Consider the following 26,372-nt stretch of genomic DNA (forward strand, 5'->3'; position numbering starts at 1 on the left):
GTCCAGGCACAGTGCAGCTGACTTTATTTGAGTTGGATGTGTGAAGGTTTTCTAAATTGATCGTGAGTTGCATTTGGGATTCCTCTCTTCAGCTCTAGGGGTGAGACGTCGATCTTGGACTTTTGGGCCTTGTGATACCTGACCTCGTGGATATTCATCACCAGTTGAACAAGTCGATTATCTGTCCACCACATGAATCAAGTGATATAGGCATCACTTAGATCTTTGATCCAAACAATGACATAATTCAGGAGGTGCCAATACTTTGATCTAGGGTGCTTCCATGTGGTTTTGTATTTGTCCTTCTGGCAGAAGAGGATTTTTGTTATAATGGAGCCATGCTAAGCACAATTTGTTACCAGGAGGACGCTATTTGCATTGGCTTTTCCCACCCAGTTTTTTTCCAATGCTTCTGCTCCAGACTTCAGAATCACAGCCAACCCTTGCATCAAAGTCCTCTAGAGATGGCAGTGAAGACTTCTTGAAGGTCAGAATACAGCTTTTCTTTAACATCTTCATAGGATTCAAGGGTGGAGATATAAGGGTGACGAATGACACTGACAGATTGGTTAGGACTTGAGCTGTAGGTGAAGTATCATGAGTTTTTCATTTATACAATTGGGGAGCTCTGGAAGTGAATCCAGAATTCTATTCCAAATGGCAAAGCCAACTCAGCAGACACGAGGGTCGCTGTCAGCCTTTCCGTTCCAGTAGAAGGTATATTCCGCTGCTTGTTCTTTCAGCTGCCCCTCCTCAGGATTGTGGGTCTCACCCAGGGCAGGGATAACAATTTGGAATCTTGATAGTTCATGTGAAATGATTAAAGTTCTTCTCCCCAGATGGTTGCTCTTGAGATTATCCATTAGTGTTCTAACATTCCAAGTTGTAAAATTTAGAGTTTTCTTTGACCACAACATTGGTGATTACGCTGGATGTGGTTCCCCAGTCAGGAGAAGGTGGGACACCCTGTTTTTAAGGTCCCTTTTCTATCTTCCTCCCCATTTGTGATGAGCAGAAGGTTGCTGTGCCCAAGGACACCCCGTCCCAACAAAGGTGTCCCATAACCTTCATGCATCAGCCGCCTGCGTGAAGATTCTTGACTAATGACTCCCAGGCTCATAGCCTTGTCCCACTCCTTATCCTCCTTGCCACAGGACTTGGCAATTTGACCCTATAGAAGCCTGCTTGTGACTTTATTCAATGTGGGGACCTTGGGCACCACCAGTGCCCACACAATCATGACAGCTTGGTGATTAGATTTTAGTGACATGTCAAACCATGATAACTGAGACCATCTTGCCGCTGCAGCCTTCTTCTGCTTTTGCAACCACGGAGATATGCAGTCTTCCTTGTTCTCCCGTTGAAGACTTACTGCACTATACATTGCCTGGCACTTCCCCCCCACCTTGCCATCATTGGTGCCCCACCAGGAGTGCAAAGAGCTCCGCAAGGAGCTCCCAACTGCATGCTCAAGGGGTCATTGAAACACACAAGTCTCTCCACCACATCAAGGTGGCAAACTACGGAGTCATGCAGTTCAGTCCGGTTGATTTCCACTTTTGTGTTGCAACAAGTTCCTTTTTCTTTTACTTGAACTTAGTGTTTTTCTTCCCTGAAGCAGTGACTTGTCTTACAAATTCTGGTAGCTAGCTGTTCTTCATATGTACGAGTGTCAGTCATCTATTCTGCTGCAAATAGGTAATTATTTAAATCTGGTGACTATGTGCTTACTTTTCACTAGGGCTCAATGGAGGATGATCAGGAGATAGAGCCATGGCTAAATTTTATTTTCCCTAGGGATGCCAATTCCTATAAGAATATCTTCACCACAGCATGGGCTTGAGATCAGTTAATTTAGTGCAGAATAAGACCCTTTTGCTTTATTTTGGTTCAATACGGTGCTGTGGACATAGCCATTGCATCATGGAGATGCTCCTTTTGCTGTTTCTTTGATGTGATTTGACACCACGACATGTTTCCAGCATAAAAGCACTGTCAGCAACAGATTTTAAGCTCTGCTTTGTCAGACCTTACCATTTCAGTGCTTTATACAATTGGTCATATTTTAAGATGGCATTTCCTATCGCAAAAGCGATTGTGGCCAAGCAATAAATAAAGGGATGAGGCTGCAGTATTGAACATGGGATTAATGGCACAAGTAGAGGAGTTGTGGGATAGTTAATTAAAAGCTGATTCCCACATAAAAAAACAGAAATAAGTTTACTCTGACATAGCAGCTAAATCTATTGTTCATATACTTTACTATTAAGCTAATTTTTTTTTCATTTTGCATCCCGATTTCCATTCACAATTAAGTGTCCTACTTTAAGCTTGCTTTCAGTAAGTAGTTGCCCATAAATGATAGGCGATCTTCAGATCCATACTGGCAGCTCCTGCAGAGAATTTTATTTTGTTTGATACAATTAAAACATATGTTCAAGTTTGTGAAAAATTTGTTCAAATTTCTACGATAACATATTTGCAGATTTGTTTCCTCACCTCCAACAATGAGTACGAAGAGTCCATGGATATCTTTCTCACTAAGATCAAGGCCATCAATCAGCTGTCTTTTCCATCTTGCTTTCTTTCCCGAGCTCACCAGGGCAAAGTTCCTCTAAAAATACCCCGGCCCTAGCATGAACTCTCATCATTCTCTAGTTTCTCTCCAATTTCCCCTCATGACCTTTCCGAGCTCATCTTGTCCATGAGACCCCCTCCCACACCCTCGATCCTACTCCCTCTAAACTGCTGACAAATTAACTTCTAGTTCTGTCGAAGGGTCATGAGGACTCGAAACATCAACTCTTTTCTTCTCCGCCGATGCTGCCAGACCTGCTGAGTTTTTCCAGGTAATTCTGTTTTTGTTTTTGTTTTGGATTTCCAGCATCCGCAGTTTTTTTTGTTTTTATAAATTAACTTCCCTTCCTGGTGCCCATGTTAGCTGAGATAGTTAACGGTTCTGAACTCAGTTACTCTTACTATTCGATTTCAAACCTCCTGCCTTCAGCCCTTTCCTCAAAAAACAGCCCTTAACCCTATCATCTTTGCAAACTACTGCCCCATCTCAAACCAGTGTGTTCTCTCCTAAGCCCATGAACAGGCCCACCTTTCTTGGAACTCCAATTTTGAATCACTGCAATCAGATTTCTGTCTCTGCACAGAACCAAAATGCCACCTATCAAGGTCAAAAATAGCATCCTATGTGACTGTGACAGAGGTAAACCCTCCCTCCTAGTCCTTCTTGGTCTGCCTGCAACATTTGACATGGTTGACCATACCACCTTCCTCCAAGGACACTCCACCATCGTCCAGCTAGGTATCTCTGCACTCATCCAGTTTCATTCAAATCTATCTAACCTGAGCCAGAGTATTACTTGCAATGGCTTCTCTTCCCACTCCTACACCATTACCTCTGTTCCCTAAGGACCTATCCTTTGTCACCTCCAATTTCTCATTTACATGCTGTCGCTCGGCAACATCATCCGAAAACGCATTAGTTTCCACATGTACACTAATGACACCCAGCTCTAACTCACTACTACCTCTCATGATTCCTCCTCCACAATGTTAGACTGACATTCAATATTGGATCAGCATAAGTTTCCGCAATAAATTAAGAAGACCAAAGCCATTGTCTCTGGACTCCGCCACAAACTTAATTCCCTAGCTACAGGCTCCATCTCTCCCTCAGAAACTGTTTGAGGTTGATCCAAACTTTTTGCAATCTTGGTATCATATTTGATCCAACAACCCGTGAGCACTGGTCTCCTCTAACGCTGGCGCCTTGAAATTCTTTATTTTAATTTCTCTGCCATTGGTGACTGTGTCTTTGGCTGCCTAGGCCCTAGGCTTTGGAATTCTCTCCCTAAATATCTATATCTCTTTTTCCTCCTTTATGATGCTCCTTAAAAACTACCTCTTTGGCCGAGCTTTTGGTCATCTGCCCTAATGTCATCTTAAGGGGCTCTAGCTTTATAATGTTCTTGTGAAGCACCTTGGGGTGCTTTATGATATTAAATACATTATATAAATGAAAGTTGTTGTTGGAAGAAATATTTCCTGGAAAAAATCCATCTTGGTACAGTTTTATCAGCATACTAAAAGAGTGTAGCCTTTCATAGAAACACTTTTTTTAAAAAATAGCGTGTTTTATTACAGTTCACTGTAGAATAATCGATACCCAACTTTACAAATTGGAAAAGGTTTCTAGACGTAAGTACAATCAAAACAATAAAGCAGTAGTCTTATTTAATCAGTGCAGTATAAGATGAAGATGTCAGATAACTAAAATTGAAAACAATTTGTTAATTCAGGCCTTATAGTTCAAAATACATTGCTAATGGGATAAAAATATTCTTTACTGTGGTGCAATGAAATGCAGCAGGATTTTAAAATGAACAATGTCAGTGAATAAGTACCTAGTGAGAGGGGACCAGTCACTTTATATCCTTGGTAGCTTTATGAACCCTCCCTCACAAAACCTATTAATGTTGTCCAAATTGACCTAAATTGGTCATATTATGGCAACAAGCACATCTGTTTTTCAAAGGTAGAAGATCTTTTGGCTTTCCGCCAAAATTGGGACAAAGGAAGGATCTGGAGTAAAACTGCCTCATTTACAAATTACGGTGTAAAAATACATTACCATATTATATTGCTGTCTAAACTGAACAGCAGTTTGTTATGTGCTGTGGCTGTTGCCCTCTCCTTTTAGTTTAATAAACAACCTTCTTTTCATCTTCAACACTTTCTTTATTGGTAATCCCAACTGTGATTAATGCTTATGGCAATACAAAGAACTCCTTCCCCTGTCCATTACTCCACAACAAAGGGTTTGACCAAGAGGAAAATTGTACGAGAGTCAGTTACAAGATTACGAATGGAACATATATTCTTTAGTAGTACTGTTTAGAGTTAAGTTCTTGTAATAAATACTCTGGAATACGTTTTCTAACAATTCTATTGTGTACAAATAAAAGGTTCAAATGAAGTTTTGATCTCTGATCTTGATGGTTACTATTCTTCTGCAAAACCATATAATTTGTACAGTGCTATGTAATTACAATAAGCTGGAGATTTGTTACAGTAGTGCTGGATTTGAAACATTGATGTAAGCCTGAACCTATTTCAGTACGGCCTAGGTAAATTACTTGCTTCACAACTAGTATCAGACGGACTAAAATTATCATTCAGTCTGATGACAATAATGCTTTCATCACAGAGCTGTCCTGACAACAGCCTTGCTAACCTATGGCATACTTCCTTCATTTACTCTTAATTCCCCTCAAAGTTAACAACAACTACTTACATTTATTTAGCACCTTTAATGTAAAAAAAACACACACTTCACTGAAGTGCAATCAGATAAAAAAATGATGCCAAGCCAAAGTAGAAGACAATGTAAGGGGTAATTAAAAGGTTAAAGAAGTGAATTTTAAGGGTGTTGCTAAAAGGGACAAGAGAGGTGTAGAATCAGAAGCTTAGGGAGAGAATTCAGAACCTTGGGCCTAGATGGTGTTGTGAAGGGAATGGGGTTCTGCACAAGTAGCCAGTGTCAGAGAAATGTTGCATTCTCAGAGGATTGCATGGCAGGAGTAGGTTGCAGAGATAAGAAGGAACAAGGCCATCAAGAGATTTATGCATGAAGATAAGAATTTTAAATTTTGTTTTCAACTGTTCCTCAGTAGACAGTAATTTATGGACACAACAATGTAGGTTGTGTTCTGATTGCATATTATTGAAAAAGGGAATGAAAGACAAAATAGTAAACTAAAGATTAAAAACTGTAAAATTTTGTTAGCCCACCCCTATGTCTTCAGAGTCATTAAGTCCTACTGAGGTTAGCAATTTAGTATCAGCAAACACAGAACTACTAAAACAGTACAGGTGTAATGAGTTACAAGTTAATAATAAAAACCTTCAAGGCATTGCCTAATTCCAATTAGAGGTGGCTGAACATCAGTATGATAAATCCATTCTCCTTACTAATAACTAAGTTATCTCTGGATGAAATTTCAATGGTTTCTTCGAGTGCCTGCTATAATTCATATTAAATGGTAATGCTGTATTTAGCTTTGTAAAAATGAGTTTTTTATCAGTCTTTCAGGGAAGGTGAGCATCGCTGACAAAGCTAGCATTTGTTGACCATTCCTAATTGCCCTGGAGTAGGTGATAGTGAGCTACCTTCTTGAACCACTGCAGTCCACATGGTGTTGGTACACCTGTGGTGCTGTTAAGAAGGTGCTGTCCAGGTTTTTGACCCCGCAACAGTGAAGTAAAGGCAATATAGTTCCAAATCAGGATAATGTGTAGCTTGGAGGGGGACTTGCAACTGGTGGTGTTCCTATCCATCTACTGCACTTATCCTCCTAGGTGTTAGAAGTCACAATTTGGAAGGTGCTGTCAAAGGGGGCTTGATGAGTTGGAGAATTGACCACCGCCTTGACTATATAGCTGCAAGAGCTGACCAGTTTGGAAATAAAACAGCCAACCTAATCCATGAGAGAAGCTCAACAGTCTACATCCATTGTTCTATCTAATAGGCCACCTGATTAATCTGGTCACACTTCTGGGGCACCTAAAAATAAAACATTAATTAAATTAGTCATTTACCATTGACTTGATGATGGTAATGCCACTAAAAATATAAATATGGCCACCCCCAAACTGATAGAGTAACAACATGGTATGACATCTCATGGTATTAGTTTCCTGATAATGTTTTAATGCCTCAGGTCAAGGTCTGATATGATGTGTAGTAAATCAACTAGAAGCAACTTACTGGCAACATACAACCCTGCTCAGGCCAATAAATTAATGGTATTGAGTAGATTTTCATTGTGTAACTTGGTGCAATGAGATGCTTCACACTGAACACTAACACTTCAGAACTTTCACAATTCCACTGTAGCCACTCTGCCTCAATGCAGATGTCTGCCTGCATATGTGCAATAGTACTTAAAATTTCTGAGGAAACAGAAAAAATAACCAAGCTGTTGCTATGAGGTGATATTTAATATTGTCACCTGCCTCATAAGCTGCTGAGATCCTCTCCTATACATTTGACACCTCCAGACTCCTGGACCAACTTCTGTATTCTATCCTTCATAAACTTCAGCTCATTCAATGCTCTGCTGCCTATGTCGTGAGAGCGGATCACAGCTCCAAACTACTTATGGGCATATTGAACTTTTTAAAGGGAGATTTTTTTTTTTTTTAAAAAGATATACAAGCAAAAGCTGGCTGAGAATGTAAAGTAACCACTTGTTGGAAAATTTGTGTGTGGATTATACTTGACTGACCAGACCAAAGAGAACATGGAATGTCACACCTAAAAAGGTGTCAAGGCCTACTTCAGACAGAGACACTTGAAAGGAAGAGATGCAATGCAAAAGTAATCTCTTGAGGTTGTGGAGACTGATTACCACATCTCAGCAGAAACCATCTCCTGTTGAGTTATATCCAGAGTGTGGAAATGGTCTGAGTTGAAAGAAAGCATATGGTGAGCGAAAGACATGTTTGCTTTTTTTCCCTTCTAGGAATACAAAAGAGAAGGGGTTAAAAATCCAGCTGCAAACCTGGAACATGGAAAATAGGAGCAGGCATAGGTCATTCGGCTCTTCGTGCCTGCTGCACCATTCAATACGATCATGACTGATCCTCTATCTCGACACCATACTCCCGTGCTCTCCCCTTACCCCTTGAAACCTTTAGAGTCCAGAACTCTATCTATTTCCTTCTTAAAAATATTCAGTGTCTTGGTCTTCACAGCCTTCTGTGGTAGAGAACTCCATAGGTTCACCACACTCTGAGTGAAGACGTTTCTCCTTATCTCAGTCCTAAATGGTCCACTCTGTATCCTGAGACTGTGACCGCTTGTTCTAGACCCCCCCAGCCAGAGGAATCATTATCCCTGTCAGAATTTTATACGTTTCAATGAGGTCTCCTCTCATTCTTCTAAACTCCAGTGAATATAGGCCTAGTCAGCCCAATCTCTCCTCATATGACAATCCTCCCATCCTCAGAATCAGTCTGGTGAACCTTCACTGCACTCTCTCTCTAACAAATATATCCTTTCTTAGGTAAGGAGACCAAAGCTGCATACACTGTCCAGGTGTGGTCTCACCAAGGTCCTGTACAGCTGTAGTAAGACATTGTTGCTCCTCACTCAAGTCCTCTCGCAATGAAGGCCAACATACCATTTGCCTTTTTAACTGCTTGCTGCACCTGCATGCTTGCTTTCAGTGATTGGTGTACAAGCACACCCAGGCCCCTTTGCACATCAACATTTCCCAATCTATCACCATTTAAGTAATACTCTGCCATTCTGTTTTTCCTACTGAAGTGGATAACTTCACGCTTATCCACGTTATACTACATCTGCTACTCACTCAACCTGTGTAAATCTCCTTGAAGCCTCTTAACATCCTTCTCATCGCTCACCAAGTTTCATGTCATCAGCAAACTTTGAAATATTACATTTGGCTCCCTCATCCAAATCGTGGATGTATACTGTGAATAGCTGTGGAACCCCACTAGTCACTGCCTGCCACTCCAAAAAAGACCCGTTTATTCCTACACTGTGTTTCTTGTCTGCTAACTAATTCTCAATCCATGCCAATATATTACCCCCAATCCCACGTGCTTTAATTTTACAATTTTTATGTGAGACTTCATTAGAAGCTTTCTGAAAATCCAAATACACCACATCTATTCTTCTCCCTTATCTATTCTGCTAGTTATGTCGTCAGAAAACTCCAGAGAGAGAAATTATAACAGGGAACAAGGAAGTGGCAGAGCAATTAAACAACTACTTTAGTTCTGTCTTCACAGAGGAAGGCAACAAATAACTGGGATGGGATGGGCTTCATTTGAACCTGGGGAATCATATAACTAGGGCTGTAGAGAGGACTTTAATCTAATTAGTTGGGGGGGGGGGGTTCAACTGACGGGAAGTTTAAAAAATCAGAAAGAAACGGGAGTGCAGAGGTGCAGGCTAGTGAAGAGGCGAACAATAATCAGAGTGTGACAGGAAGGGGCAGAAAATATAAGCAAAAGGGTGCAGCAGAAATTAGAACCAGAATGAGTAATAATGATAAAAAGTCAAAGCTTAAGGCCCTTTATCTGAATGCACGCGGCATTTGTAACAAGATAGATAAGTTGATGGCACAAATAGAAATAAATGAATATGACTTGATAGTTAACACAGGGATGTGGTTGCAGGGTGACCAAGACTGGGAACTCAATATTCAAGGGTATTCGACGTTCCGGAAAGATAGGCAAAAAGGAAAATGAGGTGGCGTACCATTGTTAATAAAGGAAGGTATCAGAGTAATGGTGAGTAGTGATATAGATGCAATAGATCATGATGTGGAATCAGTTTGGGTGGAAATAAGGGATAGCAAGGGGAAGAAGTCACAGGTGGGAGTCGCCTATAGGCCCTTGAAGAGTTGCCTCACTGTAGGACAAAGCATAAATCAGGAAATAAAGGAGGCATGTAAGAAACATGTTACAATTCTCATGGGTGATTTTAATCTGCATATTGACTGGACAAATCAGATTGGCAGGGATAACATAGAAGACAAATTTGTAGAGCGCATCAGGGATTGTTACTTACAGCAATACATTGAAGAGCCCACCTGGGAACATACTATTTTAGATCTAGTGATGTGTAATGAGGTGGGATTAATAAGAGATATAGTAGTTAAAGATCCTCTAGGGGGTGGCGATCACAACATGGTAGAATTTCAAATTCAGTTTGAGGGCAAGCAGCTCGGGTCTCAAACCAGTGCCCTCATCTTAAATAAGGGCAATTACAGAGGTATGAAGAAAGAGTTGTCTAAAGCAGGCTGGGAAAATAGATTAAGGGAAAGGAGTTGTGGCAGACATTCAAGCCGATATTTCATAACGCTCAGCAAAAATTTATCCCAGTCAAAAAGAAGGAGTCGATGAGAAAGATGAACCACCCATGGTTAACAGTAGTGGTCAAGGAGAGTATCCAATCAAAAAGTAAAGCATACAAAGCAGCAAAAACTATTGGTAGGCCAGAGGATTGGAAATCTTTTTAGGAACCAGCAGCAGATGACTAATAAGCTAATAAAGAGTAAGAAAATTGATTATGAAAGTAAATTGGCAAGAAATATAAAAACAAACTGCAAAAGCTTCTATGGGTATATAAAAAGAGAGTGGCTAAAGTGAGCGTGGAACCTTTGGAGGATGGGACTGGAGAATTGATAACGGGGAACAGGGAAATGGTAGATAATTTCAACCAATATTTTGCATCGATCTTCATGATGGAGGACACTATAAACATCCCAAAATATCAGATAAGCACGAAGTTAATTGGAGGAAAGATCTTGTAATAGTCTCTATCTCGAGGGACAAAGTATTTGACAAACTAATGGGTCTAAAGGCAGACAAGTCGCCAGGACCTGATGGCCTGCATCCAAGGGTTTTAAAAGGAAGTGGCTGCAGAGATAGTGGAGGCATTGGTCGAAATATTCCAGAACTCACTGGATTCTGGGAAGTCCCAGCCGATTGGAAAACTGCTAATGTGACACCCCTGTTCAAGAATGGAGGGAGACAAAAAGCAGGAAACTATAGGCCAGGCAGCCTAACATCTGGGAAAATGCTACAGTCCATTGTTAAGCAAGAAATAGCAGGACGTTTAGAAAAGCTTAACGCAATCGAACAGAGTCAACATGGTTTTGTGAAAGGGAGATCACGTTTGACAAATTTGCTGGAGTTTATTGAGGATATAACAAGCAGAGTTGATAAAGGAGAACCAGTAGATGTAGTGTATTTGGATTTCCAGAAGGCATTCGTTAAGGTGCCACATAAAAGGTTATTGCACAAGATAGGAGCTCACAGTATTAGGGGCTATGTATTAGGATGGATTGAGGATTGGTTAACACAGAGAAGACAGTTGGGATTAACGGGTATTTTTCAGTTTGGAAAGATATAACTAGTGAAGTGCCATGAGGATCAGCCCTAAGGCCTCAATTATTTACTATCTATATTAATGACCTGGAGGAGGGAACAGTGTGTAATGTATCCAGATTTTCTGACAATACAAAAATAGGTGGGAGGACATGTTGTGATGAGGGCATAAGGAATTTGCAAGGGGATTTGATAGGTTAAGTGAGTAGGCAAAAACTTGGCAGATGGAGCTTAATGTAGGGAAGTGTGAGGTCATGCACTTTGTCAGGAAGAATCAAAAGGCAGACTATTATTTAAATGGAGAGAGCCTCCAAAGAATTGCAGTACAGAGGGATCTGGTGGTTCTTGTGCATGAAACACAAAAATTTGGAATGCAGGTGCAGCAAGTAATTAAAAAGGCAAATGGAATTTTGGCCTATATTGCTAGGGGTTTGGAGTTTGAAAAGAGGGAACTTTGTTACAACAGTACAGGGTGTTGGTGAGGCCACACCTGGAGTATTGTGTATAGTTTTGGTCCCCATATTTAAGAAAGGATATACTGGCATTGGAGGTGGTTCAGAAGAGATTCACTAGACTGATTCCTGGGATGAAGGGATTGACTTATCGAGAATGGCTTTATTCATTAGAGTTTAGAAGAATGAGGGGTGATCTTGATTTTGAGGGGGCTTGTCAGGGTAGATGATAAGAAGATATTTCCGCTAGTGGGGGAATCTTGAACTAGGGGACGTAGTTACAGAATAAAGGGACACTCATTTAAAACTGAGATGCAAAGGAATTCCTTCTCTCAGAGGGTAGTGAATGTCTGGAATTCTCTACCCCAAAGAGTTGTGGAGGCTAGATTACTGAAAGTATTTAAAGAGGAGGTAAATAGATTTTTGAAATATTTTGAGGGCTATGAGAAACTGGCACAAAAGAAGATTTGAGGCATGGGGCAGATCGGCCATGATCTTATTGAATGGCGGGATAGGCTTGAAGGGTTGAATGGCCTACTCCTGCTCCTATTTCTTATGTTCTTATGTAAGCCACAGTCAAAAAGGAACTAGAACAGCTCCTTCAGATAACCTGCAGAATCAAGTGTCTCCAAACCAACTACTCAACTGCCAAAGTCAGCTCTATTTTTTCTTGGGTTTTTAGTAGCTAATAAACTTACTCTTTCTTTGACTTAAGAAAGCCTGGTTAAATTGACTCCTTCTAAAAGATAAATACATTTGCACTAGGAAAAGGTTTCGCACAAGGGAAGGGATCCATTTTAAATTAACCTGGTTGAGACCAACCGAGGAGGTTGAATAAAGAAGGAAAGAAGGGGAGCCAGCTTAACCCTCCTCACCCAGGAACATAACAAAATTGGGGTCCTGTTCGCAGAGTTAACAATTCAGGGTATCTTGTCCAAGATCATAGCAAATTGGGGGCCCTCACCCAGGGACCAGTCGTAACACTTGTATCATAACACCTGTCGGATGGGCGGGCCTGACCCAATCACCAGCGGGCGCAGAGCCGATCGCTGCCAGCGAAGTGGGCCACACCGCCATTTTACTTGGGCGGGCCAATTAAGACCCACCCAGCGTGATGTCCACCGGGAAGCGCTATGCGCTCCCTATGCAGGCCCGGGGGATTCCCTAAAATCGAGAGTGTGCTCTTTCGCGCATGCGCACGAAAGAGCGCACATCTCCCTGAGACTAAGTGCAGCCTCGGAGATCGTTTCAACTTTTAAAACTATTAAAAAGTGAAAAGAAAAATCTCTCACATGTCCCTCATGTGACAATGTCACATGAGTTGGGACATATTCATAATTTACAGAACAACTTTATTACAATTTTTAAAACCCTACATGAAACCTCATCCCGGTACTGGATGTTTTCTCTATTTGCCGCCGGGGCTCCTGGCCTGCCCGCCAATCTTAAGGTTGGATGGACAGGTCCTTTAATTGGTTAAATGATCCTGTCAATGGCCTCAAGCGGCCATTGACACATCGGCAGGCCCACAGCTGATTTTGCTGCACCCCCGCCTTCCTGAAAATTTAAATAGGGCAGGGTGACGTCAGGGGTTCATCCGACATCATCCCGCATCATTTTACACATCTGCGAGCAGGCCCCGCCGCCTGCTCGCAGACAGCAAAATTTTTCCCGTAGTGTTTCCAACATTTATCAGCCATGTCCCAGAGTTTGGATTATGTGACATGCTAATGCTTAGTGAGTGTGTAAGAAAAATCAAGCACTATATAAAATATTTCAATCTTGGATTCATGTTTTTTTAGAATACAAAAATTTCAATTAGATGAATTACAGCATAATTTTAAAAATCAAAGAACAGGAAAGAATCTAAAGTTTTAAGGATAGGTATTGTACGAATATGAACTACTCCCATACTGTATCAGTTGCAATTTGAAACATCAAGTAACTATCAATGGTTCTACAAAACTTTCTTTCAGAGAAGTAACTGTGCAATGTTATGACTGTTCAATATGCAGCAATTAAAAATAATAAATAAAACCAAAACAGAACCTAATTGAATTCACTGACTCCCACAGCCCACCATGGATACCTTTGTGTGGAAGAATATGTAAACCTCAGAAACTGTCTGTGATGAATACTTTAAGGGTGCTCTTTTCTTCTGGGATCCTTCAGATATAAATTGCATGCCTCACCTTACTTTCACTAACAGATTTTGAGATATACCTTGTTTATGACCCCAAAATAGTACTAATCTCTCTCCTTATGTCCCAATTATTCTGCATTTTCCATCAGAAATTCCCAGTGCTGTTTTATAGTCAGATTTAAATTGGGTTTCCTCCATTCTGTGAAACTGTGTTGTAATGGGTGGGAATAAAACTGCATTCACAGTCGGTCATAATGGGAGATGGTTCAGCTCTCTATTTATTGAATTAACTCATTGAGAACAAATGCAAAAGCAAAGTAATGCAGATGTGTGAAATGGCTTGATTAACCTGTTGTTCAGATAGTTTTTGAGACACCATGGGCCACAAAAGTACCCAGTCTATCTCAAGTTACCCTGAAAAGGCAGAGTATCTGAAAAATTTGGACAACAGGCTAAGCAAGCCCTTACATGCTGCTACTAGTGGCTACATAAGTGGAATTTTCCACTAACTAGATGCTGCCATCAGTCCAAAATTACAGTTTGCCTACCACACTATTGAAAAAATCATGTGTGAATTTCAGTGCCAGTGTGATGCTAGGTATGCAGGCCATATATCCCAATGATTGGCTGATCGAATCAAACAGCATGTTCCTTCAGTTGTTCATAATAGGCAGAGCACAGATTGTACTCAACCAGACCACGTTTGCAAAACGCAAAACAAAACTCTTACTGTAAAACTGATTCCATAATTGGACGGCACTTGCAAATGGCTGCACTGACGACCAATTTTAGCTAATCAGGCGAGCTTGTAGCATGGCTTATTTATGCTTGCTAGAAGGAACATACATTCATACACAGGGACCCGTTCTCTGCAAACAAAAGGAATATCATCAAGCCTTGCACCTATTTTGAATTACCTGGGAACTTGGGGAGCCTACAGTTCCCCGTTGATTTCTCCATGGCAACACCTTGCCAATCGGAGTTGATTTGTCGATCAGCACCGTGTTCTCCTGAAATATAAATTAAGATCTTTTGAAATTTGGCATTCTTGCATTTGGCCTGATGAGTGCAAGTCGCAAAGCTTTGGCAATATTTCTCTCTCTTTCAGCAATATTCAAAAGATATACACAGAATAAAACACAAAGATGAGGGACATTTCATTAAATGTGTTTATTTGGCAAGTGTTCTTGCTGTATTTACACTAGCAGAAATGCCTTGCACCACAAAGTACTTGTCTCTCAGCAGCTCTTCCCTAAGAGAGCAAATCTCAATAATTTGACACCCCTGGACAACAATGACAGTATCAACATGTATTTATATAGAAAATGCAAAAATACTCAGCAGATCTGGCAGCATTTACGGAGAGAGAAACAGTTAATTTTTCAGGTCACGAGCTTTCATCTGAACTAGGAAAAGTTAGAAATGTAGTAGCTTTTAAGTTATTGAAGGTGAGGCTGCAAAAGGAATTAAGGATGTCAGGTTTGAAAGAATGTAGAGTTCTCATAGGGTTGTAGGGCTGGACAAGGTTACAGAGATAGGAAGGAATATGGCAATTAAACGCAAGGATGAAAAGTTAAAATTTGAGGCATTGAGGACCAACATAGGCCATCAATAACAAGGGTGAAGGGCAAATGGGACTGAGTGTTGGATTAGGGGAGATAACCCTCTTGGTCCTCAGGTTAATTGATATTGTTAACAGATCTTTCCTTCAGTTGCACAGGTCATATGCTTAATACTGTCCCTAAACCCTTCCATCTCTCTTTCCTCCATTGGACCTTTCTTAAAACCCATGTCTTCAATCAAAAGTTTGACCATCCACCTGTCTTTCTTGACTTAGCATTTTTTTCTGCTTATATGCCTCTGTGAAGCGCCTTGCTCCTTTATTTTCTACATTGAAGGTGCTATCAAATCTAAGTTTTTGTTCTGAAATGTTGTTTCCAAAATGACAGTGCAATGAGCCCAGTTTCAAATAAGAACAAGGACATGCAGTGCTACGTGGGTTTACAATGTAAGAAAAACTCACTGTCACAGAAAGGTTCTGGAAGGTGTTTTAATTCAGATTGATGATAAATCCATGAGTACAGACAAGGCAGACTTCAAGGCATAAGGACTAATCTTTTTGCTTTCCCCCTCCTTAAATTAACTTCATCTCTTCATTCCATGCTGGAATACTGATCTTTCTCAGTATTGGAGTTTACAATTTGGCATGGTTGAGATCATATGTAATTTGTAAACATTTTTGTGAGATATTAAACCTCTGTTCAAACAATTATTTTAAGGTAATAAAACAGAGCTGTTCAAATAAGAACGCATCATCAATGACTTGACAGTATATTTGAAAATAGAACAATAGGAGGAACAAAGAGAGACACTGGTCTAATCTCACTTTTTCTAGTGGTAAAGGGTGAAGTATCCTATTGTAAGTGATCCTGAGTAAGTTTACAGGTGATCCTGATATTGTGCTGATAGCACCTATTGCATTTGTAGTATTCTAATGAAAACCCAATTTAATGTGATGATTCACCCATGCAAAACACAATTCAAAATTTTAGCAACACCTATCTGTATCTTAATCAAGTTGAAGTTATTTTGTAACTTTTTGGAATAAATTCTGCTCTGAGCCAATGGTTAAACAGTACCATTTTTATTTCAATGCCACAGCCATCAAATTTATTTGAGGCACTACTACTTGAAGTTCAATTAATCCAAACACTTAGCTGTAGCTATGGTGATGCAAAAAAATGTATTTCCTTCTAAATTCCAGATTTATCTGGTTGAGCTCATATTTAATTGTGTGCTTCCTTTTCTATAACACCGTTCATTTGTATTTTAACAGTAGTAAATGTTAGTAGCAAGAATTTAGCTGTTAAAGTGCACTGAAAGGTCTTTTGAGAGCTGTTTGAGTACTGCTTTTCCAATGCACAAAGATGTCCTTGTGCATGTGAGTCTGAATTGCATTTGGATTTCTAAAGCAGAATATGTCAAGATACTCTTCAAGGATGTATTTTTATGATCATTGCTCATATTTCATATTAAAGTTTTGCTCCAAATATTATTAATGCATAAAACTTCTGGAACCTCTATAGCACAACGCAAGCTACAAATAACGATCAATGACATTTAAAGTGAGTTCCAATTCTATTTGAGATAAATAGGAAACAGAGCCTCACTAGTTTGTACTTTCTACTAGCATGATGGTGTTGATAGCCTGTCAGAAAATGTAGTCCAGTCTCTTCCTTTCAGAACCAGACCATCTTGCAGATTGAACTAGAATGTTGGTGATCTAATGTATTACTGTGCTTTAAACAATGTTTTACTGATACAATTCCATGGAAGTGCATTCTCTTTTCTTTAACTTTACAAATATGCCTGCTTATTTTCTTGCACGGGGTCAGGGGGATTGGCCGGCGGTGGGGGGCATTGGCAGGGTGCGGGAGCGTAGAGTGGAGGGAAATATGATAATAGGTTTGCTTCATAATCAACTTATTATTTTGTGTCAGAAGGTAATTATCAGTAATCACAATACATATCAAAACCACCTCAGCTCTGTACAACAATGTACTGGATAGTGTGACAATATCTGTCCAACATGTGCATTGGCACATCCAGGAAAGCAGGACCAGTGGTGTTTGAATCTTGACTCTTTCAGTCTGATTCAGAGCCATATGTTTCATAGTTGAATTTAAACTAGGACAAGAAGATGGAGTTATTGAACTCTAATATTCAGTAAATTTATTTGTGTTGCTTAAGTGCACATTTTGAATGTGGAGGCTGGAAAAAGGTCACAGTTTACAGCAGAAGTGTAACAACAACAGCAATAACAACTTCTGTTCATATAGCACCTTTAACAGAATAAAACATCCCAAGGTGCTTTGAAGCAGTGTTAATAAAGTTAAGTTTGCCACTGAGCTACATAAGCCAATATTAGCACTATTGTCCAAAAGCTTGGTCAAAGAGACAGGGATTAAAGAACATATTAAAGGAGGAAAGAAAGGTAGAGAGGCAAAGAGCTTTAGGGAGGGATTCAGAGCTTGTGGCCTAGGCAGCAGAAGACACAGCCATTGATGGGGTGGGCTGGGAGCGGGATTGAGGGGGTGGGGGAGGTGGCGGGGGGGAGGGGGGGGCGGTGCTCAAGGGATCAGAATTAGATGAGCACAGATATTTCGGAGAGTTGTGGGCTACAGGAGACTACAGAGATTGGCCTGATTAAAGATAATTCTTCAATATGCCATGTTGTTTATTTCATGGCATGAAGACGAATATCAGAGTTGACAATCGATTATTCAGTGTGCAGAACATTATATACTATATTGAATTGGACAGCATATTTTTAAAAAAACAGTTAGATAATATGTAAACTTCAATTGCTTTTGCATCCTCATTATATCTTGCTAATTTGAGGGAGGCAATAGCGTAATGGTATTGTCACTGGACTAGTAATCCAGAGACCCAGGGTAATGCTCTGGCACCCGGGTTCCAATCCCGCCAGGGCAGATGGTGGAATTTGAATTCAATAATAATCTGGAATTAAAAGTCTAATGATTGTCGATTGTTGTAAAAATCCATCTGGTTCACTAATGTCCTTTATGGAAGGAAATCTATTGTCCTTACCTGGTCTGGCCTACGTGTGACTTCAGACACACAGCAATGAGGTTGGCTCTTAAATGCCCTTTGAAATGGCCTAGCAAGCCACCCAGTTGTATCACACTGCAACATAGTCTTGAAAAAGGAATGAAACTTGACGGACCACTCAGCATCGACCTAGGCACCGGAAATGACAGCGGCAAACTCAGCCCTGTCGACCCTGCAAAGTCCTTCTTACTAACATCTGGGGGCTGGTGCTAAAATTGGGAGAGCTGTCTCACAAAGTAGTCAAGCAGCAGTCTAATATGGTCATCCTCACGGAATCACATCTTACAGATGATGTCCCAGACACCACCATCACCATCCCTGGGTATGTCCTGTCCCACCAGCAGGACAGACCCAGCAGAGGAGGTGGCACAGTGGCATACAGTCGGAAGGGATGTGCTCTGGGAGTCCTCAACATAGACTCCGGACCCAATGATGTCTCATGGCATCAGGTCAAGTATGGCTGCTGATTACCACGTACCACCCTCTCTCAGCTGATAAATCAGGATTCCTCCATGTTGAACACCACTGGAGGAAGCACTGAGGGTGACAAGGGCACAGAATGTACTTTGGGTGGGGAACTTCAATGGTAGCATCACCACTGACCAAGCTAGCCTAATCCTAAAGGACATAGCTGCTAGATTCGGAAAGCGGCAGGTGGTGAGGGGAACAAGAGTGAAAAATATACTTGACCTCATCATCACAACCTGCCTACCGCAGATGCATCTGTCCATGACAGTATCAGTAAGAGTGACCATCACACAGTCATTGTGGAGTCTAAGCCCCGCCATCACATTGAGGATACCCTCCATCATGTTGTGTGGCACTACCACCATGCTAAATGGGATAGATTTTGAACAGATCTAGCAACTCAAGACTTGACATCCACGAGGCTACGTGGGCCATTAGCAGCAGCAGAATTGCACTCGAACACAATCTGTAAACTCATGGACCGGCATATCCCCTACTCTACCATTACCACCAAGCCAGGGGATCAACCCTAGTTCAGTGAAGAGTGCAGGAAGGCATGCCAGGAGCAGCTACAACACTGGCATCTACTTGGCTATGTGGAAAATTGCCCACCTATGCCCTGTACACAAAAAGCAGGAGCAGGCATACCTAAAAAATAAGGTATCAACCTGGTGAAACTACAACATTGAACAACTTGCGTACCAAACAACATATGCGGCAAGTGATAGAGAGAGCTAAACGATCCTACAACCAGCAGATCAGACCTGTAGTCCTGCCACATCCATTCTTGAATGGTGGCAGACAATTAAACAACTCACTGGAGGAGGAGGCTCCACAAACAACCCCATCCTCAATGATGGGGGAGCCCAGCACATCAGTGCAAAAGATAAGGCTGAAGAATTTGCTACAGTCTTCAGCCAGAAGTGCCTAGTGGATGATCCATTTCGCCCTCCTTCGGTGGACCCCAGCATCAGAAATGCCAGACTTCAGCCAATTCAATTCACTCCATGCGATATTAAGAAATGACTGAAGGCACTGGATAGTGCAAAGGCTATGGGGCCTGACAATATTCCGGCAATAGTACTGAAGACTTGTACCCAAGAACTTGCCACACCCCTAGCCAAGCTGTCCCAGAATAGCTACAATACTGGCATCAACCTGGCTATGTGGAAAATTGCCCACCTGTGCCCTGTACATAAAAAGCAGAACAAATCCAACCTGGCCAATTACCACCCCGTCAGTCTGCTCTCAATCATCAGTAAAGTAATGGAAGGGGTAATCAACAGTATGGCACTTGCTTAGCAATAACCTGCTCACTGATGCTCAGTTTGGGTTCCACCAGGGCCACTCAGCTCTGACCTCATTACATTCTTGGTTCAAACATGGACAAAAGTGCTAAAATCCCAAGGTGGGGTTAGAGTGACTACCCTTGACATCAAGGTCGCATTTGACCGAGTGTAGCGTCAAGAAGCCCTATCAAAACTCTAGCCAATGGGAATCGGGGGGGGAAACTCTCCACTGGTTGAAGTCATACCTACCACAAAGGAAGATGGTTGTCGTTGTTGGAGGTCAGTCATCTCAGCTCCAGGACATCACTGCAGGAGTTCCTCAGGGTAGTGTTCTCGGCCCAACTGTCTTCAGCTGCTTCATCAATGACTTTCCTTCCATCATAAGGTCAGAAATGGAGATGTTCGCTGATGATTGTACAATGTTCAGCATCATTCATGACTACTCAGATACTGAAGTAGTCCATGTCCAAATGCAGCAAGATCTGGACATTATCCATGTTTGGGCTGACAAGTGGTAAGTAACACTCACACCACACAAGTGCCAGGCAGTGACCATCTACAACAAGAGAGAATCCAACCATCGCTCCTTGACATTCAATGGCATTATCATCACTGAATCCCCCATTCATCATCCTGTGGGTTACCATTGACCAGAAACTGAACTGGACTAGCCATATAAAACTTTGGCTACAAAACCAGCTCAGAGGCTAGGAATCCTGCAATGAGTAACTCAACTCCTGACTCCCCAAAGCCTGTCCACTCTCTACAAGGAACAAGTCAGGAGCGTGATGGAATACTCCCCGCTTGCCTAGATGAGTGCAGCTCCCACAACACTCAAGAAGCCTGACACCATCCAGGACAAAGCAGCCCACTTGATTGCAACACATCCACAAACATTCACTCCACCACCAACGCACAGCAACAGCAGTGTGTACCATCTACAAGATGCACTGCAGGAATTCACCAAGGCTCCTTAGGCAGCACCTTCCAAACCCACATGCACTACCATCTAGAAGGACAAGGGCAGCAGACACATGGGAACACCACCGCCTGGAAGTTCCCCTCTTGACTTGGAAATATATCGCCATTCCTTCACTGTCACTGGGTCAAAATCCTGGAACTCCCTTCCTAACAGCATTGTGGGTGTATCTAGCCACGTGGACTGCAGCAGTTCAAGAAAGCAGCTCACCTCCACCTTCTCAAGGGCAACTAGGGATGGGCAATAAATGCTGGCTCAGCCAGCAAAGCCCACGTCCCATGAATGATTAAAAATAATAATAATAATAATAATAATGGTGGAAATATACCAACCAAAGAAAAGCAAATTGATTTCAAACTCCAAGTCAGGGTCCCTTGCAGTAGTTGATTTACTCGCTTGACTTTACAACTGGTTTAACAGAAGAGCAATGGTTTGATTACTTTTGGGGGGGAAAATACCAGCTAGGTGCTACATGTATAAAATGACAAATGTCTATTAACATTATAAAAAAACCTGTTGGTTATTTATTCAGGTGCTGATTCAATATAGGTTTTTACTTGCTGAGATATTGTTTACATTATAATTATTTTTTAAAGTACAGCTTAACTTGTATTTCTCAATTGTTTTGCTATCTCAATCTACTTCCCAAGGACAGCCATTAATGTGTCAATTTGGCGTTTGGCATTTTTTGCCATGGAATGCACCCCCTCCCGCAGTTTCCCAACAACAGCTCTCAAATCAGTTTGCTAATATGGGTGCATCTAAAAAGAAGTCAGAGCTTTTTGATAGGGTAAAATTGAAAGAGAGTCACTGTCGCCTCTACTCCCATCCACTTTCTACTGAGGGGCTATGTGAAGTATTTCGGCAAAAGGTCATTTTGAATTGGCAATGAAAGGTAATTTTTTTTTTTAAATATATAGCCAGATGAATCAACAATATAAAACATAATATTGGAGTAAGTTAAGTTGTGATGGACTATGTTGTAAGAAGTAAGAACATCTGTTTCAAATTTCAAGGGCAGAATTTTGCCTTTGGTGTGCGGGATCGGCAGGGACGGTCAGGAAGCCGACTGCCACCTGCGATCGACAGAGCACCACAATTTCATGCTGGAGGGCCAATTAAGGCCCGCCCAGCATGATCACAAGCAGCAGCACTGAGCGCTGTCTGTGCGGGCGGAGGGTGAGTACGAGCAGGCTTAGTGTGAACTTGATGCATGTGTGCGAGAGAGCGCTGAATAATCTCCCTGAGGTATGGAGCTGCCTCAGGGGGATGAAGAAATATTTTTTTAAATAATAAAAAGCGGAAAAATGTAATGAAACTTGTCCGCTGATGTGACTGTGTCACATGAGCAGGGACGTGTTTTTATTTTATTTGTATTTGCTTTTGGAAACCTCATCCCGCCCGTGGTTGAGGTTTCCAAAAAACGCAATGGCTGCTTGTCCTTTTCGCCTGCCCTCCAACCATTAGATTGAACGGACAGTGAAAAATTAAAATCAATTGATAACTTAATGGCCTTAATAGGCCTTTTAATTGTCATCAGATGCTGTATGTTGATGTCAGAATGCTCAGCCAACGTCATTGTGCTTCATTCTATGCTCAGTCGGGGGCGCACCCACCCGCCCACCAAACGAAAATTTCTGGCCCAAGTCTTTAATTATGGCAATTTCAGCATGTAATTTACCTATTCTAAAATGTTTCAGATAACTTTTTCTGTTTCTCTTGATGAAATAAAGCAAGACTTGCATTTACTATAACTCCTTTCACAGCCTTGGGATGTCCCAAAGTACTTTGCAACCAATGAAATACTTTTGAATTATTGATTCTGTTGTAATGTAGGAAATGCAGCAACAGTATTGTACTAAGCAAGGTCCCACAAACAGCAATGTCATAAATACCAGATAATCTGTTTAGTGGTGTATTTGAGGACTAAACATTGGCCAGGACATGAGGAGAACTTCCTACTCTTCTTCACAGTAGTGTAATGGGAACTTCTATCTCCACCTGAAAGAGCACATGATTTTGTGCTCATTTCTGGAGTGGGACTTGAACCTATAACCTTCAGGCTTGGTAATGTGAGTATTATCAACTGAGCCACAGCTAATATCTCATGAGGGATAGTCCCAAGTCAGATTAATTAGATCCAAAGTCAAGTTCCCTCTTCTTTGTACCAATATTCTGAATTTTAGAAGATCATCTAACTGGAGCACTAATCATGATTGTATGTATGATACATGAATGCTCAATATACCTAAATCTTCTCCTTGCATCAGTACCTGTTAATATCGTGTATGGCTCCATTTGCTAAGGCATTGCCTCTTCTTTTTGAAAACCTTTGAAAGAAACCCATCCTCCATCCATTCCAACTAAAATTAAGTTTCTAACCACCCTTTTCTCTCAAAGATCTTTAAGCTCATTGTTAATATTCAGCACTTCTCCAGCAATAGTTTCTCCTCCTGGGTGTCATACCTTCAAAGCACCCCAACATTCCAGACTTGGCATCTTCCCCTTCTACATGTTATCACAGGGCAACAGCATTTGCAAACATGGGTATATGGATGCTGAAGACATTCAGCTCTACCTCACCAACATCAATCCTAAATGTCTTATGACAAGCTCCATTATGTCAGATTGCCTATTAACTCATTGTTGAACCAAAACTTTCATTAAATATTGGAAAATCAAGCCTTTTTTTCTTCATCCTCTGTCTAAAGTTTCATATTCATGCTCCCTAAGGTTCCACATCCAAATCATCACCTGCCTCTATCATCTCTATCTCTAGAGCCCCTTTCTCTACAAACAACTTGTCCAAAACCTCTGCCTCACTAACTTCTGGTTTTAGAAACAATTAATTCAAAATTCTTTACCTCATTTATCCAACCCTCCATGGTCTTGACTCTCCTTAACTATACAACCTTCGACTGCATCGCAGCCCATGATCCTCAATCTTCCAACTCTGGATCCCATCTCCTGCAACACCCTCTTCCCACTGGCATTCTTCACTTAATGGTAGACGAGCGTTTAACTGCCTAGTTGTACCTCTCTGGAACTTCCCTTTTAAACCTCTTGGGCTTGACACTTCTCACTCTACCTTTAAATTCCTGTCTTTTTGACCACACTTTCAATCAGCTATCCTGATTTTGTTACAAATAGTTTGTTCTTCCATATGTGAAGTGGCTTGGGATATCAAAAGGCATTATAGAAATGCCAATTGTTGGTAATTTAGTGCCAAAGTGGGGAAGTTTTGCACCTTAGGCTGTTGAGAAACTGGTTTGATACCAGCAAGACTCTACATGTATGAGCTTTAGATGGAGATTTCATTTCCCCTATCCCAGTGGCTTTCAAATCAAAATGCCAGTGGTTTAAGGATTCAACCACCTGCTCTGCCATAATATGCTTGGTAGAAAATTAATACTAAGTAACATTTGGTAAATGTTGGTTCTCAGCCTATATTTTGGTCATGGTATTGTCCATGTGGTCAACTAAGTAAATCTTGACTGCAATTGTTCATAGTGGACTGTCTGTCAAGATACTTGTGTGATTGTAATTAAATCTTGAACGACCCCTTATAGGTTACTATAAAGTCTGATTTGTTCGGCTTAGCAGAATAACCAGGGGTTACTAAAAATGTTAAGACATGACTGCTGTTACTTCAAACATGGTCAGAAAAACCTGTACATGCTACAAAAAAATGGAAATGTTGGAAAATCACACTGGACCCAACAGCATCTGAAACAGAAATTATTTATTCTGATCCAGGGTTGATGCTCAGTTTTAGTCCATTTTTCTCATGACAGGTGGTGATTGCTACTGTTGTGCATTTTTTTTCCTTTAAAAATCAGCATTTTTTCTTTCTCGGTCAAAGAGCATCAGTTGCCAGTATGTGAAGTAGGCCTGAGTACCAAAACAAAATACACAGCTTCATTGTCATTGGTTGCACGATTAACATTGATAATAGCAACTTGCAGGTCATGTACCATCAATTGTAGGTTCAAAATAGTTGTCTCGTTTTTTTTCACATTTTATTGGGTTAGGTTTATGAGGCAGTTGGTGGTAAAGATGATTTATACATTCTTAAATTACTTTGAAGGGAAAGATTTTTTTGTAAATGAGCCAATTTATAAAAATGTTAACAGTTGTTGAGGGATTTGTCAGCTCTTTCATTCACGAAGAGCTGCTCAGCTAATGCCTTGCAGTCATCTGAGGGAATCCCAAAACTGTAAGGGTTTGAAAGTTAAGAACTTCCTCAACAAATATTCTCAAGTTATATTTCAATCACATTGCAAAATTTAAACCCATGGGATATAAGGAGCAGCAGCAGCATGTGATGGTTAAAAGTGTTAAAAAACCTTTATTTAAAACTTTAACACTGAAACAAATCTCCCCAAGGCACCTCAGTTCCTTGGGGAGATCTCTGCGCTCTTTCGCGCAGGGAACCTCTCAGGGAATCCCCCCCCTGCCCACACAGGGAGCGCTCAGTGCTTCCAGGCGAGCATCGCGCTGGGCGGGCCCTAATTGGCTCACCCGCGTAAAATGGCAGCTTTTCCCCATTTGTGGGCGCCGCTCGGGTTTGCCCCACACAACCGCCCGCCCGCCACCCCCAGACAATACCCCCGACGGGGAGAAATTTCTGGCCATTAACTCAGTTTCTCTCTTCACAGGTGTTGCCAGATCTGCTGAGTTTTTCCAGCATTTTTCTGTTTTTCTTTCAGATTTCCATCATCCGCATTATTTTGGTTTTATTTTAGAGCCTATTACTTGCTCTTTTCCCTTGTGTAATTCTATTGCCATTTTCAATAGGTTCTATAAGCAGATATCAGAGGGGATGATGTTTTTTTGTACAGGAACACTGTAGTCCACCTTTATTTCAAGGCATTAAGAGGTACTCATTATGTGTTACGCTACAAACTTCATCTTGGGCTTTAATGCTTTGCCACGTTTCTAGTGTGACAATATGGTAATCATAACAAGGACATTGTTTACCTGCAATAACTATCTTCAGTGTGTAATACTTAAAAGAAATTTGAAATTATATTTGTTAGCAATATTTCAAAGAATGTTTCCAAAGCAAGCTACTAAATTGCTCTAATATAATCTAAAATAAAATCAGAAAATGCTGGAAATACATAGCAGGTACGGCAGCATCTGTGGAGAAACAAAGTTAATGTTTTAGTCAAGAGCTAAATTGTATAGCAAGTTATTCTGCATCTGAAAGATAAAAAGTGAACATTTCATGTGCAACCCTGATCAAAACTAATGCAGTCAGGGAGAAAAACTTCATCGTAGAACCAGGCAAAACAAAGAAGGTAGGGTAGATTTTAACAATTAAGGGTGATGATTTTCTTTATATTTCTAAGTGTACTCATTATTACGCTCTTAAATGAGCAAATTTCAAATTAAACATTTCAGTTTACAAGCAAATGGTTTCAAGTCTGCATGCAAATGGTTTCAAGTCTGTTATCTGCATGGAGCAG

The 26,372-nt window shown here is 41.0% G+C and overlaps 1 protein-coding gene across 6 annotated transcripts in view; it reads left to right on the plus strand.

The window, feature by feature from the left end:
• diaph2 (diaphanous-related formin 2) overlaps positions 1-26,372 on the plus strand; it is an 865,163-nt gene that overhangs the window by 726,163 nt on the left and 112,628 nt on the right. The gene's annotated exons all lie outside the window — the stretch shown is intronic.

The sequence above is a fragment of the Carcharodon carcharias genome, chromosome 9 (assembly GCF_017639515.1).
Source record: "Carcharodon carcharias isolate sCarCar2 chromosome 9, sCarCar2.pri, whole genome shotgun sequence".
Taxonomy (NCBI): Eukaryota; Metazoa; Chordata; class Chondrichthyes; order Lamniformes; family Lamnidae; genus Carcharodon; species Carcharodon carcharias.